We start from the raw sequence: 12,560 nt of genomic DNA on the forward strand, positions 1-12,560 counted from the left end.
TCAAGAATAAGGGAGGAAGTCAATTAAGGGAACTCACACTCCAACGAAACAAAGAGCTGCATAGAGGGTGAGTTCATTGAACCACCAATTCAAGAAGTTCTTGATGAAGAGGATGCTCCACCCATCATACAATACCCAAATCCTGAAATCAAGGTGGTAAAGGCAATCAACATGAACACTAACAAAAGGATGGTGACCAAGAAAGGAAGGACAATATTCATGAAGAAGAAAAGGTCAACCAAAAGCCATCCCACCCCCTACCCCAACAAGCAAGTTTACTCAAGCTAACAACAGAAGAAGGCTTGCTGGGGAGAGGCACTCAAAACAAGGGGCATTAACTGGCTCCTCTTTCCTCTTGAGGTCATTCCTCTTAACAAACTGGAAGAAGAGGAAGAAAGTCGTGAACAACATGTCAAGCTAATGATATTAAAAGAATGCTTGTTGGGAGGCAACCCAACCGTAGGTAACATTTTCTTGCTTTGCTTAGTTTACTTTCAATAATTTGGCATATGATTGCACTCTAAGTTTGGTGTTGCCATGCAACAATTTGATTTTCAATCTTCACTGGGTACTTGCAATATTCTAAATTGACAGTGGCACACTAAGTTTGGTGTTGCCACTTAAATTTCATGCAAAGTACCATACCAACACCACTTATTAATGCAATCAAAATGTCTCTGTTTGTATCTCTTGTGTCTTTATTGTATCCTTAACCTTGCTTGCTGAAACACATGCATACTCACACTTCATTCTAAGACATTCATGATCCATCATGGACCCCGTCACCACTGTTTTAATTGTTGCTTGAGTATAAGCAATCATTCTATGTCTGGTGTGGGAAGGGGAAGAATAGGAGGAAAAGGGCAACAACAATGAAGATAAAATACAAGGTGGTAAAGTTCCTTTCTCCTCTTACTTATTTCAAGCACTTTAATTTGCATGATTGTCTTCTATGTTCTTTGTATGTATGTGTGCTTTCTCCTTGTGAATAAGCATGTCAATTCTGTCTTTTAAACTTTTTATTGATTAAGGCTGTGTTTTCTAGTCTGAATGTCATTACTGCATCCTTACTTTGCTTACTAGTATGCTTGTCCCTTTTGAATCAAATGAAAAGAGAATGAGTGTTTTATAAAAGACCAGAGTGGAGTTCATACTATGAAGTAAGTTCCTGAGTTTGTGGTGTGGTCATAAGTTAGCTAAGTTGGTTCAACCACAAGGTGGGAAGACAACTATCTGTCATGAATACTATGCTTGAGACACACCCCATGAGGCTAGCTAAATAAGAAGATCCTAATAAGAAAAAGGGAAAGAACAATAAAGGTTGAAAAATAACAGAAAAAGAGTGAGCAATAAGGCTAGGCACCAATGGTTTTAATCTTGAGGCAAGTGTCTGTAGTGCTCCTGTGTGAGGGATCTACTTGGATGAATAAGCTCTTAGGGGTGCATTATCACTTGGTAACTTGGGTTAACTAACTCGGGATTATCAGCTGAAAGTCCACTATCAAGAGTAACCCTCACTACAGAGCATTTAGTAACCCAAAGAGGTGCTGGACACCAAGGTCTCAAAAAAAGAAAATAAATAAACTATGTGCTTGTGGTGTGTATGTATGGGGGAGAGACTTGAGCAAGTAAGTCCTTAGGGTGCTTCAACACCTAGCACCTTGAACCAACTGGTTCAGGAGTATTGGCTGAAAGCTTATTTTAGAGAGTTGCCCCCTTACAGAGCACTTAGCTTAAGAACACAAATAAACCTTGAAATGACAATAAAAGGATCAATGAATAAAAGTCTCATGGGATGCAATCAAAGTGAGTGTTTTAGGACATGATAAAGGTCTGAAAGCCAGGAATGAACCTAAGTTGCTATGCATGAAACCACCATAAAACCAGGGACATGACTTCCACAAGAATGACTCATTTCTCTTGGCATTCCATTCATCATTCTTTTGTTCCAGTACTTGCTTAGGGACAAGCAAGCTTTAAGTTTGGTGTTGTGATGCCAGGGCATTTTGGCCAGTTTCACTGACCTTTTCTTTACTGTTTTTAAGGTAGTTTCATGCATTTTCTTGGAAAATAAGCTAGTTTTGGGTAGATATTCACTTACATCTTGATTCAAGCATACATTGTGCACTTTACATGATTTCATGAGAATTTTGCATGAATTATATGATAAATTAGATGATGCATGATCCCATGATTGAGAGCAAGACTTTGATGCACTTTGTTTGATTGATTTCAGGCCAAAAGAAGAAGAGAAGAAGCCACGTTAGTGGCTACGCTAGTTACACTAACGTGGGCACTAACGTGGAAGGAAGGAAAGCCCCAATGTCAGTGAGAAAAGTTAGTAGCATTAACTTTGAAGAAAGAAAATGGAGCCAACGTTAGTGACACTTAACATTATCACTAACGTTGGACCAAGCTCATAAGTGGCCACGTTAGTTGCCACGTTAACTTAGTTAACGTGGCGTCTAACGTTAAGAAGTAAAGGGGAAGCCAACGTTAGTGACATTCAACTTTATCACTAACGTTGGCCAAGTCACAATAAGCCACGTTAACTCCCACGTTAACCTAGTTAACGTGAAAGCTAACATGAAGAAACAAGGTGGTTGACAACGTTAGTGACACCAAACATTGTCACTAACGTTGGAAGGAACCCCCACAAGCCCCAATAAGCCACGTTAACTCCCACGTTAACCTAGTTAACGTGGAAGCTAACGTGAAGAAGGGAGGTGATCGCCAACGTTAGTGACACCCAACATTGTCACTAACGTTGGAATGAGCCCACACAAGCCACTATGAGCCACGTTAACTCCCACGTTAACTTAGTTAACGTGGTAGTTAACGTGGGCAAAAGTCCCACCTGGCAGCCTAACCATGCCTTCTTCAAACACGCATAACTTGAGCCACAAAACTCTAAATGAGGTGATTCTAGTGGCATTGGAAAGTAGGATTCCAGAGCTTTCCAAGCATATATGGCACTACATGGTTAACACTAAATTTGAGGGAAAAAATCTACCCCGAAAGTGCAATGATGAACATGGTATCAACCTGTATTAAGGGCAACTGAGCTCTTCACCTTCCAAGATATGTAACTCGAGTTGTAGAGCTCCAAATGATGCGCTTCCAAAAGCATTGGAAAGTAGACATCCAGGGCTTTCCAAAAATATATAATAGTATGGGGTGGGCACTAAGTTTGAGCTCCAGAAACTGGCAATAATGAAGCCCTGATCGCTAGCGTTATTGGCACTCAAGTTTTCCAGTACGCTGGCAACTATGCCGGCAACCATGTCCACTTCAAAGGAGCATAACTTGAGCTACAGAGGTCCAACTGAGGTGATTCCAGTTGCATTAGAAAGCTGACATTCAGAGCTTTCCAACGATATATAATACTTTATAGTGGGCATGAAATTAGAGCACAAACAAGAGGCATCTTTTAAGCCCCAAAAACACCAACTGGGCAGCAAGTGCAACGTTAGCCATAATAACTTTAGCACTAACACTACACTTGTAGCGTTAGTGTGGCTAACTTTAGCACTAACTTTAGCACCTGGACCTCAACTTAACTCACTCTCTCTCAAGTCCACTTCAAAGCTCAAGCAAGCAAGCCCACAATTGTCAACCAATCAAGACCACAAGAAGCATCTAGAATAGGAATTTTCATTTAATTGTAATTTGCTTTTAATTTTATTTTGTAATTTAGGAGAGCCTATATAAAGGCCTTAGTTTTTACATTGAAAGCATTCTGGGATCTGGACAATTCTGGAATTGGGGGATTGAGGAGGGGTCTTCAGACTCCCTCCCCTCACACACTTTTCCTTCTCTTTCTTTTAGTTGTAATTTTCATTTATGAATGTTGAATTTTCAATTTCAGTTTGAATCTTCATCTTTACTTTTCTGCACTTTCTTTCTTTTCTATTTTTGTAGAGCAATGATCAACTAACTCTTTACATTGGGTTAGAGAGCTCTATTGTGATTCAATGGATTAAGTGTAGTTCTTATTCTTCTTCTTCTTTCTTTGCTCTTGATTTTACTAGAGAGCTTTTGATCTTCATCAATTTGGGTAGTTATCTTGGAAAAGAAACTATTCATACTTGAATCTCTTCTGAACCTTGAAAGAGGAATGAAGAGATCATGCTAGAAATGCTTTCTCATGCTGGACCAAATTGGGTGTGGATGGATATGTGACTATAATCCTTCCAACATTTGATTTGGTAAATGCATGTGGTATAATCAGTGACCATACTTCATCTCTTCTCATGAGCAATTGACCAAGGAATTGGCTATTGATCAAGATTTGAGAGATCGAATTACAAGGAATTGTAACTCGATCAATTAAGATTGCCAAGGAGATCAATGAATGCATTGATTGAGGAAGAGATGAGAATGAACTTGATCCGGAGGATTGTAATATCTCTTGATCCCAATGTTCATTTTATTTTTAATTCTTATATTTACTTTTCTTGCCATTTTACTTTTCTGCACTTTATTGCTTTCTTTACTTTTCTGTCAATTTACAATTCCTTGTTGCTTATTACTCCAATATGATTCGTCTAACTAGGATAATCAATTAACCATTGATTGCTTAATCCGTTAATCTCTGTGGGATTCGACCTCACTCTTTTGTGAGTTATTACTTGACGACAATTCGGTACACTTGTCGAAGGAAATTTGTTGCGAGACAAGTTTTCCGTGCATCACCACCAGGAAGAGAACCGGAAGACATTTACATGGGAGAGACAAACAAGTTCCTACGCACATTCCATGATGAGAAAAGCGTCAGTTGAAGCAACCCGTCCACTTGCACATCTTAGCATGCACCGAGGACGGTGCAATCTTTAAGTGTGGGGAGGTCGATACCGATCTCCATGGGTTAGTTATTTTCTTCTCAACACCAATATTTTATTTTCTTTATTAATTGCTGCATTTGCATATTTAATTGCATGTTTGTTTGATTTTATGCATTTAGTTACCACTTGGTTGAAGTAATATTTTCTTTTTCAAGAAATTTTTATAGTATTTCACTAATTTAAATTAAAAACTTTTCTATTAAAGCTTGTTTGAAGTTGTATCTGGAACATAGTTTAAAAAGCTAAGAACACACAACCTGTGAGATTTTGAGCTTATTTATATGGTTACATTATTTAACCATAAATATTTTATTCTTGTGTGTTTTCTTTTCTATGATTGCAATCTTTGCTTTGTTTCAGTCTATATGCCCAATATTTAGTGTATTTACATGCTTGCATATGATTGAGGCCATTATTTGTTATTAGCTCACTTATTCCAAATAAGCCTACCTTTTACATCACCCTTATTAGCCACCTTGAGCCTTTTACCCCCATTTATTCTGTTCTATAACCACATCACTAGCCTTAAGCAGAAAAATAATTAAATACCCCAAATGAATCTTTGGTTAGCTTAAGATAGAGATTGTGTAACAATTAAGTGTGGGAAAACTATGGGAACATGGGTTAATAAGGGAATGTATTATGTTTTTCTACTTTGATAAAATATTAGGAATTTGGGTACCTACTCATGTGAGACTAGAAAAATTAAAAATCCATGTGCATTGATAAGTTGTTTATTTTTCTAAAAAAAGGAAAAAAAATCCAAAAAAAAATTCAATAAATAAGTAAATAAATAAGGGGACAAAATTACCCCAATGCAAAGTTTAATAATGAAACATCAATGCACATGTGATAAATTAAAAAGAAAAGTTGATACTTGAGTATGTGATGCAAAGGTGGAAATTTTTGGTAGCTAGGCATAAATTAGAATTATATAGAGTATATGTATGTTAGGTGAAAGTTTAGGTTAATTAAAGATTCAATTTATAGCTCACTTAGCCAAATATATATACCCTCACCCTCACCTTAGCCCCATTACAACCTTGAAAAGACCTCATGATGTTTGCATTGGTGGTGCACAGAAATTGTGATTACACTTTAATTATGTAAAATTTATCGCTCTTTCTTTCCCTGGTAATGGCGCCAAAAACATTATGCCAATACCATGGTTCACAACTTCGCACAACTAACCAGCAAGTGCACTGGGTCGTCCAAGTAATACCTTACGTGAGTAAGGGTCGAATCCCACGGAGATTGTTGGTATGAAGCAAGCTATGGTCACCTTGCAAATCTCAGTCAGGTAGGGTTAAATGTGATTGGATTAGATAATTAAAAGATAAATAATAAAGGATAGAAATACTTATGTAATTCATTGGTGAGAATTTCAGATAAGCGAATAGAGATGCTTTTGTTCCTCTGAACCTCTGCTTTCCTGCTATCTTCATCCAATCAGTCTTACTCCTTTCCATGGCTGGCTTTATGTGATACATCACCATTGTCAATGGCTACTTTCGGTCTTCTCTCGGGAAAATGATCCAAATGCCCTGTCATGGCACGGCTAATCGTCTGGAGGCATCACCCTTGTCAATGGTTTCATCTTATCCTCTCAGTGAAAAATGGTCAACGCACCCTGTCACGGCACGGCTATTCATCTGTCGGTTCTCGATCATGCTGGAATAGAATTTACTATCCTTTTGCGTCTGTCACTACGCCCGGCAATCGTGAGTTTGAAGCTCGTCACAGTCATTCAATCATTGAACCCTACTCGGAATACCACAGATAAGGTTTAGACCTTCCGGATTCTCTTGAATGCCGCCATCATTCTAGCTTACACCACGAAGATTCTGATTAAGAGATCTAAGAGATACTCATTCAGTCGAAGGTAGAACGGAAGTGGTTGTTAGGCACGCGTTCATAGGGAATGAAGATGATTGTCACATTCATCACATTCAGGTTGAAGAGCGAATGAATATCTTAGAAGCGAAATAAGATGAATTGAATAGAAAACAGTAGTACTTTGCATTAATCTTTGAGGAACAGCAGAGCTCCACACCTTAATCTATGGAGTGTAGAAACTCTACCGTTAAAAATACATAAGTGAAAGGTCCAGGCATGGCCGAATGGCCAGACCCTCTGATCTAAGAACCAGGCGTCCAAAGATGTCTAATACAATAGTAAAAGGTCCTATTTATAATAAACTAGTCACTAGGGTTTACAGAAATAAGTAATTGATGCATAAATCCACTTCCGGGGCCCACTTGGTGTGTGCTTGGGCTGAGCTTGAGTTTTGCACGTGTAGAGGTCCTTCTTGGAGTTGAACGCCAGCATTTGTGCCAGTTTGGGCGTTCAACTCTGGTTTTGGATCCTTTTCTGGCGCTGGACGCCAGAATTGGGCAGAGAGCTGGCATTGAACGCCAGTTTGCGTCATCTATTCTTGGCCAAAGTATGGACTATTATATATTGCTAGAAAGCCCTGGATGTCTACTTTCTAACGCAATTGGAAGCGCGCCATTTTGAGTTCTTTAGCTCCAGAAAATCCACTTTGAGTGCAGGGAGGTCAGAATGCAACAGCATCAGCAGTCCTTCTTCAACCTCTGAATCTGATTTTTGCTCAAGTCCCTCAATTTCAGCCAGAAAATACCTGAAATCATAGAAAAACACACAAACTCATAGTGAAGTCCAGAAATGTGAATTTAACATAAAAACTAATGAAAACATCCCTAAAAGTAACTAGATCCTACTAAAAACATACTAAAAACAATGCCAAAAAGCGTATAAATTATCCGCTCATTACAACACCAAACTTAAATTGTTGCTTGTCCCCAAGCAACTGAAAATCAAATAGGATAAAAACAAGAGAATATACTATAAATTCTAACTATCAATGAAACATAGCTTCAATCAGATGAGCGGAACTTGTAGCTTTTTGCCTCTTGAATAGTTTTGGCATCTCACTTTATCCATGAGGTCCAGAATGATTGGCATCTATAGGAACTCAGAGTTCAGATAGTGTTATTGATTCTCCTAGTTCAGTATGATGATTCTTGAACACAGCTTCTTTATGAGTCTTGACCGTGGCCCTAAGCACTTTGTTTTCCAGTATTACCACCGGATACATAAATGCCACAGACACATAATTGGGTGAACCTTTTCAGATTGTGACTCAGCTTTGCTAAAGTCCCCAATTAGAGGTGTCCAGGGTTCTTAAGCACACTCTTTTTTTGCTTTGGACCTTGACTTTAACCGCTCAGTCTCAAGTTTTCACTTGACACCTTCACGCCACAAGCACATGGTTAGGGACAGCTTGGTTTAGCCGCTTAGACCAGGATTTTATTCCTTTAGGCCCTCCTATCCACTGATGCTCAAAGCCTTGGGATCCTTTTTATTTGCCCTTGCCTTTTGGTTTTAAGGGTTATTGGCTTTTTGCTCTTGCCTCTTGGTTTTAAGAGCTTTTGGCTTTTTCTGCTTGCTTTTCTTTTTCTTTATTTTTTTTCGCCTATTTTTTTTTTCTTCTGCAAGCTTTGTTCTTTGCTGCTTTTTCTTGCTTCAAGAATCATTTTTATGATTTTTCAGATTATCAAATAACATGTCTCCTAATCATCATTCTTTCAAGAGCCAACATATTTAACATTCTTAAACAACAACTTCAAAAGACATATGTACTGTTCAAGCATTCATTCAGAAAATAAGAAGCATTGTCACCACATCAATATAATTAAACTAAGTTCAAGGATAAATTCGAAACTCATGTACTTCTTGTTCTTTTGAATTAAAACATTTTTCATTTAAGAGAGGTGATGGATTCATAGGACATTCATAACTTTAAGGCATAGTTACTAACTACTAATGATCATGTAATGAAGACACAAACATAGATAAGCACATCACATAGAAAACGAAAAATAGAAGAAATAAGAACAAGGAATGAATCCACCTTAGTGATGGTGGCGTTTCCTTCTTGAGGAACCAATGATGTCCTTGAGCTCTTCTATGTCTCTTCCTTGTCTTTGTTGCTCCTCCCTCATTGCTTTTTGATCTTCTCTAAATTCATGAAGGATGATGGAGTGTTCTTGATGTTCCACCCTTAATTGTCCCATGTTGGAACTTAATTCTCCTAGGGAGGTGTTGATTTGCTCCTAAAAATTCTGTGGAGGCAAGTGCATCCCTTGATGTATCTCAGGGATTTCTTGATGATGAGCTTCTTCATGTGCCTGTTGAGATTCATGAATGTGCTCTCTTGTTTGCTCCATCCTTTTCTTAGTGATGAACTTGTGAGATGAATCTTTCCATCTCCATGGCTCAGAGGTGGAAGCATTTGTCTTCGCTTTCCTCTTTCTTGAGGTTTCTCTGGCCTTAGGTGTCATTAATGGTAATGGAAAAACAAAAAGCTTATGCTTTTACCACACCAAACTTAGAATATTGCTCACCCTCGAGCAAGAGAAGAAAGAATAGATGAAGAAGAAGAAGATATGGAGGAGATAGAGGGATGTGTGTATGGATGTGAGTGGTGAATGGAAAACAGAAGGGATGACCATGAATGGAGAGAGAGAGGGTGAGGTGGGTGGGGATCCTGTGAGATTCACAGATCCTGAGATGATCCTGTGAGGTCCACATATCCTGAGATGATCCTGTGGGGTCCACAGATCCTGAGGTGTTCAAGGAATTACAACCTTGCACCAAATTAGGCATGTAAAATGCCCTTGCACATAACTCTGGGCGTTCAGCGCCAGGTTGGTGCCCATTTTGGGCGTTCAACGCCCATTTGTTGCTCATTTCTAGCATTGAACGCTAGAACCATGCTTGTTCTGGGCGTTCAGCACCAGGATGCTGCCCATTTTGGGCGTTCAGCACCAGAACCATGCTCTGTTCTGGCATTGAACGCCAGGCAGATGCTCCTCCAGGGTGTGATTTTTCTTTTGCTATTTTTGATTCTGTTTTCAATTTTTATATTTATTTTGTGACTCCACATGATCATGAACCTATAAAGACATATAATTAAGAAAAATATTGTTAGATAAATAGAAATTGGGTTGCCTCCCAACAAGCGCTTCTTTAATGTCAATAGCTTGACAGTGGGCTCTCATGGAGCCTCACAGATATTCAGAGCATTGTTGAGACTCTCCAACACCAAACTTAGAGTTTGGATATGGGAGTTCAACACCAAACTTAGAGTTTGGTTGTGGCCTCCCAACACCAAACTTAGAGTTTGATTGTGGGGGCTCTGGTTGACTCTGTTTTGAGAGAAGCTTTTCATGCTTCCTCTCCATGGTTGCAGAGGGAGATCCTTGAGTTTTAAACACAAGGGAGTCCTTATTCCATTGAAGGACTAGTTCACCTCTGTCAACATCAATCACAGCTCTTGCTGTGGCTAGGAAAGGTCTTCCTAGGATGATGGATTCATCCTCTTCCTTTCCAGTATCCAGGACTATGAAATCAGCAGGGATGTAAAGGCCTTCAACATTTACTAACACGTCCTCTACTTTTCTATAAGCCTGTTTTCTTGAATTGTCTGCCATTTCTAATGAGATTTTAGCAGCTTGCACCCCATAGATTCCCAGTTTCTCTATTACAGAGAGGGGCATGAGGTTTATTCCTGAACCAAGGTCACACAGAGCCTTAAAGATCATGGTGCCTATGATACAAGGTATTATGAACTTTCCAGAATCATGTCTCTTCTGAGGCAATGTCAGTTGATCCAGATCACTTAGTTCATTTATGAACAAGGGAGGTTCATCTTCCCAAGCATCAATGCCAAATAATTTGGCATTCAGCTTCATGATTGCACCAAGGAACTTGGCAGCTTGCTCTTCAGTAACTTCCTCATTATCTTCAGAAGAGGAATACTCATCAGAGCTCATGAAGGGCATAAGGAGGTTCAATGAAATCTCTATGGTCTCTAGATGAGCCTCAGAGTCCTTTGGTTCCTCAGAGGGGAGCTCCTTATTGATCACTGGACGTCCCAGGAGGTCTTCCTCTTTGGGATTCACGTCCTCCTCTCCCTCATTAGGTTCGGCCATTTTGGTTATGTCAATGGCCTTGCACTCTCCTTTTGGATTCTCTTCTGTATTGCTTGGGAGAGTACTAGGAGGGATTTCAGTGATCCTTTTACTCAGCTGGCCCACTTGTGCTTCCAAATTTCTAATGGAAGACCTTGTTTCATTCATGAAATTCACAGTGGCCTTAGATAGATCAGAGACTAAGTTTGCTAAGCTAGATGAATTCTCCTCAGAATTCTCTGTCTGTTGCTGAGTGGATGATGGAAAAGGCTTGCTATTGCTAAACCTGTTTCTTCCACCATTATTAAAGCCTTGTTGAGGCTTTTGATCCTTCCATGAGAAATTTGGATGATTTCTCCATGATGAGTTATAGGTGTTTCCATAAGGTTCACCTAAGTAATTCACCTCTGCCATTGCAGGGTTCTCAGGATCATAAGCTTCTTCTTCAGAAGATGCCTTTTGAGTACTGTTGGATGCAGCTTGCATTCCATTCAGACTCTGGGAAATCATATTGACTTGCAGAGTCAATATTTTGTTCTGAGCCAATATGGCATTCAGAGTATCAACTTCAAGAACTCCCTTCTTCATAGGCGTCCCATTACTCACAGGATTCCTCTCAGAAGTGTACATGAACTGGTTATTAGCAACCATGTCAATGAGTTCTTGAGCTTCTGCAGGCATTTTCTTTAGGTGAATGGATCCACCTGCAGAAGTATCCAATGACATCTTTGATAACTCAGATAAACCATCATAGAATATATCCAGGATGGTCCATTCTGAAAGCATGTCAAAAGGACACTTTTTGGTCAGCTGTTTGTATCTTTCCCAAGCTTCATAGAGGGATTCACCATATTTTTGTTTGAAGGTTTGAACATCCACTCTAAGCTTGCTCAGCTTTTGAGGAGGAAAGAACTTGGCTAAGAAAGCCGTGACCAGCTTATCCCAAGAGTTCAGGCTGTCTTTAGGTTGAGAGTCCAACCATATTCTAGCTCTGTCTCTTACAGCAAAAGGGAAAAGCATGAGCCTGTAGACTTCAGGATCTACTCCATTAGTCTTAACAGTATCACATATCTGCAAGAATTCAGTTAAGAACTGAAAAGGATCTTCAGATGGAAGTCCATGAAACTTACAGTTCTGCTGCATCAGAGAAACTAATTGAGGTTTCAGCTCAAAGTTGTTTGCTCCAATGGCGGGAATGGAGATGCTTCTTCCATGTAAATTGGAATTTGGTGCAGTAAAGTCACCAAGCATTCTCCTTGCATTGTTGTTGGGTTCGGCTGCCATCTCCTTTACTTGTTCAAAATTTTCAATCAAGTTGTCTCTGGATTGTTGTAATTTGGCTTCTCTTAGTTTCCTCTTCAGAGTCCTTTCAGGTTCTGGATCAGCTTCAACAAGAATGCCTTTTTCTCGGTCCCTGCTCATAAGAAAGAGAAGAGAAAAAGAAAAGAAGAGGAATCCTCTATGTCACAGTAAAGAGGTTCCTTATTGTTAGTAGAAGAAAAGAAGAAGAAAATCTAAACTCAGAGAGAGAGAGAGGGTTCGGATTTTTGGTGATGTGAGGAAGAGATGTTAGTAGATGAATAAATAAATAGAAGGAGATGAGGGAGAAGGATTTTCGAAAATAATTTTTGAAAAAGAGTTAGTGATTTTCGAAAATAGTTTTGAAAAAGGTTAGTAGTTTTTCGAAAATTCAAATAAAAAAAATTTTAGTTAATTAAAA

Source organism: Arachis hypogaea, chromosome 15 (genome assembly GCF_003086295.3).
Source record: "Arachis hypogaea cultivar Tifrunner chromosome 15, arahy.Tifrunner.gnm2.J5K5, whole genome shotgun sequence".
Taxonomy (NCBI): domain Eukaryota; kingdom Viridiplantae; phylum Streptophyta; class Magnoliopsida; order Fabales; family Fabaceae; genus Arachis; species Arachis hypogaea.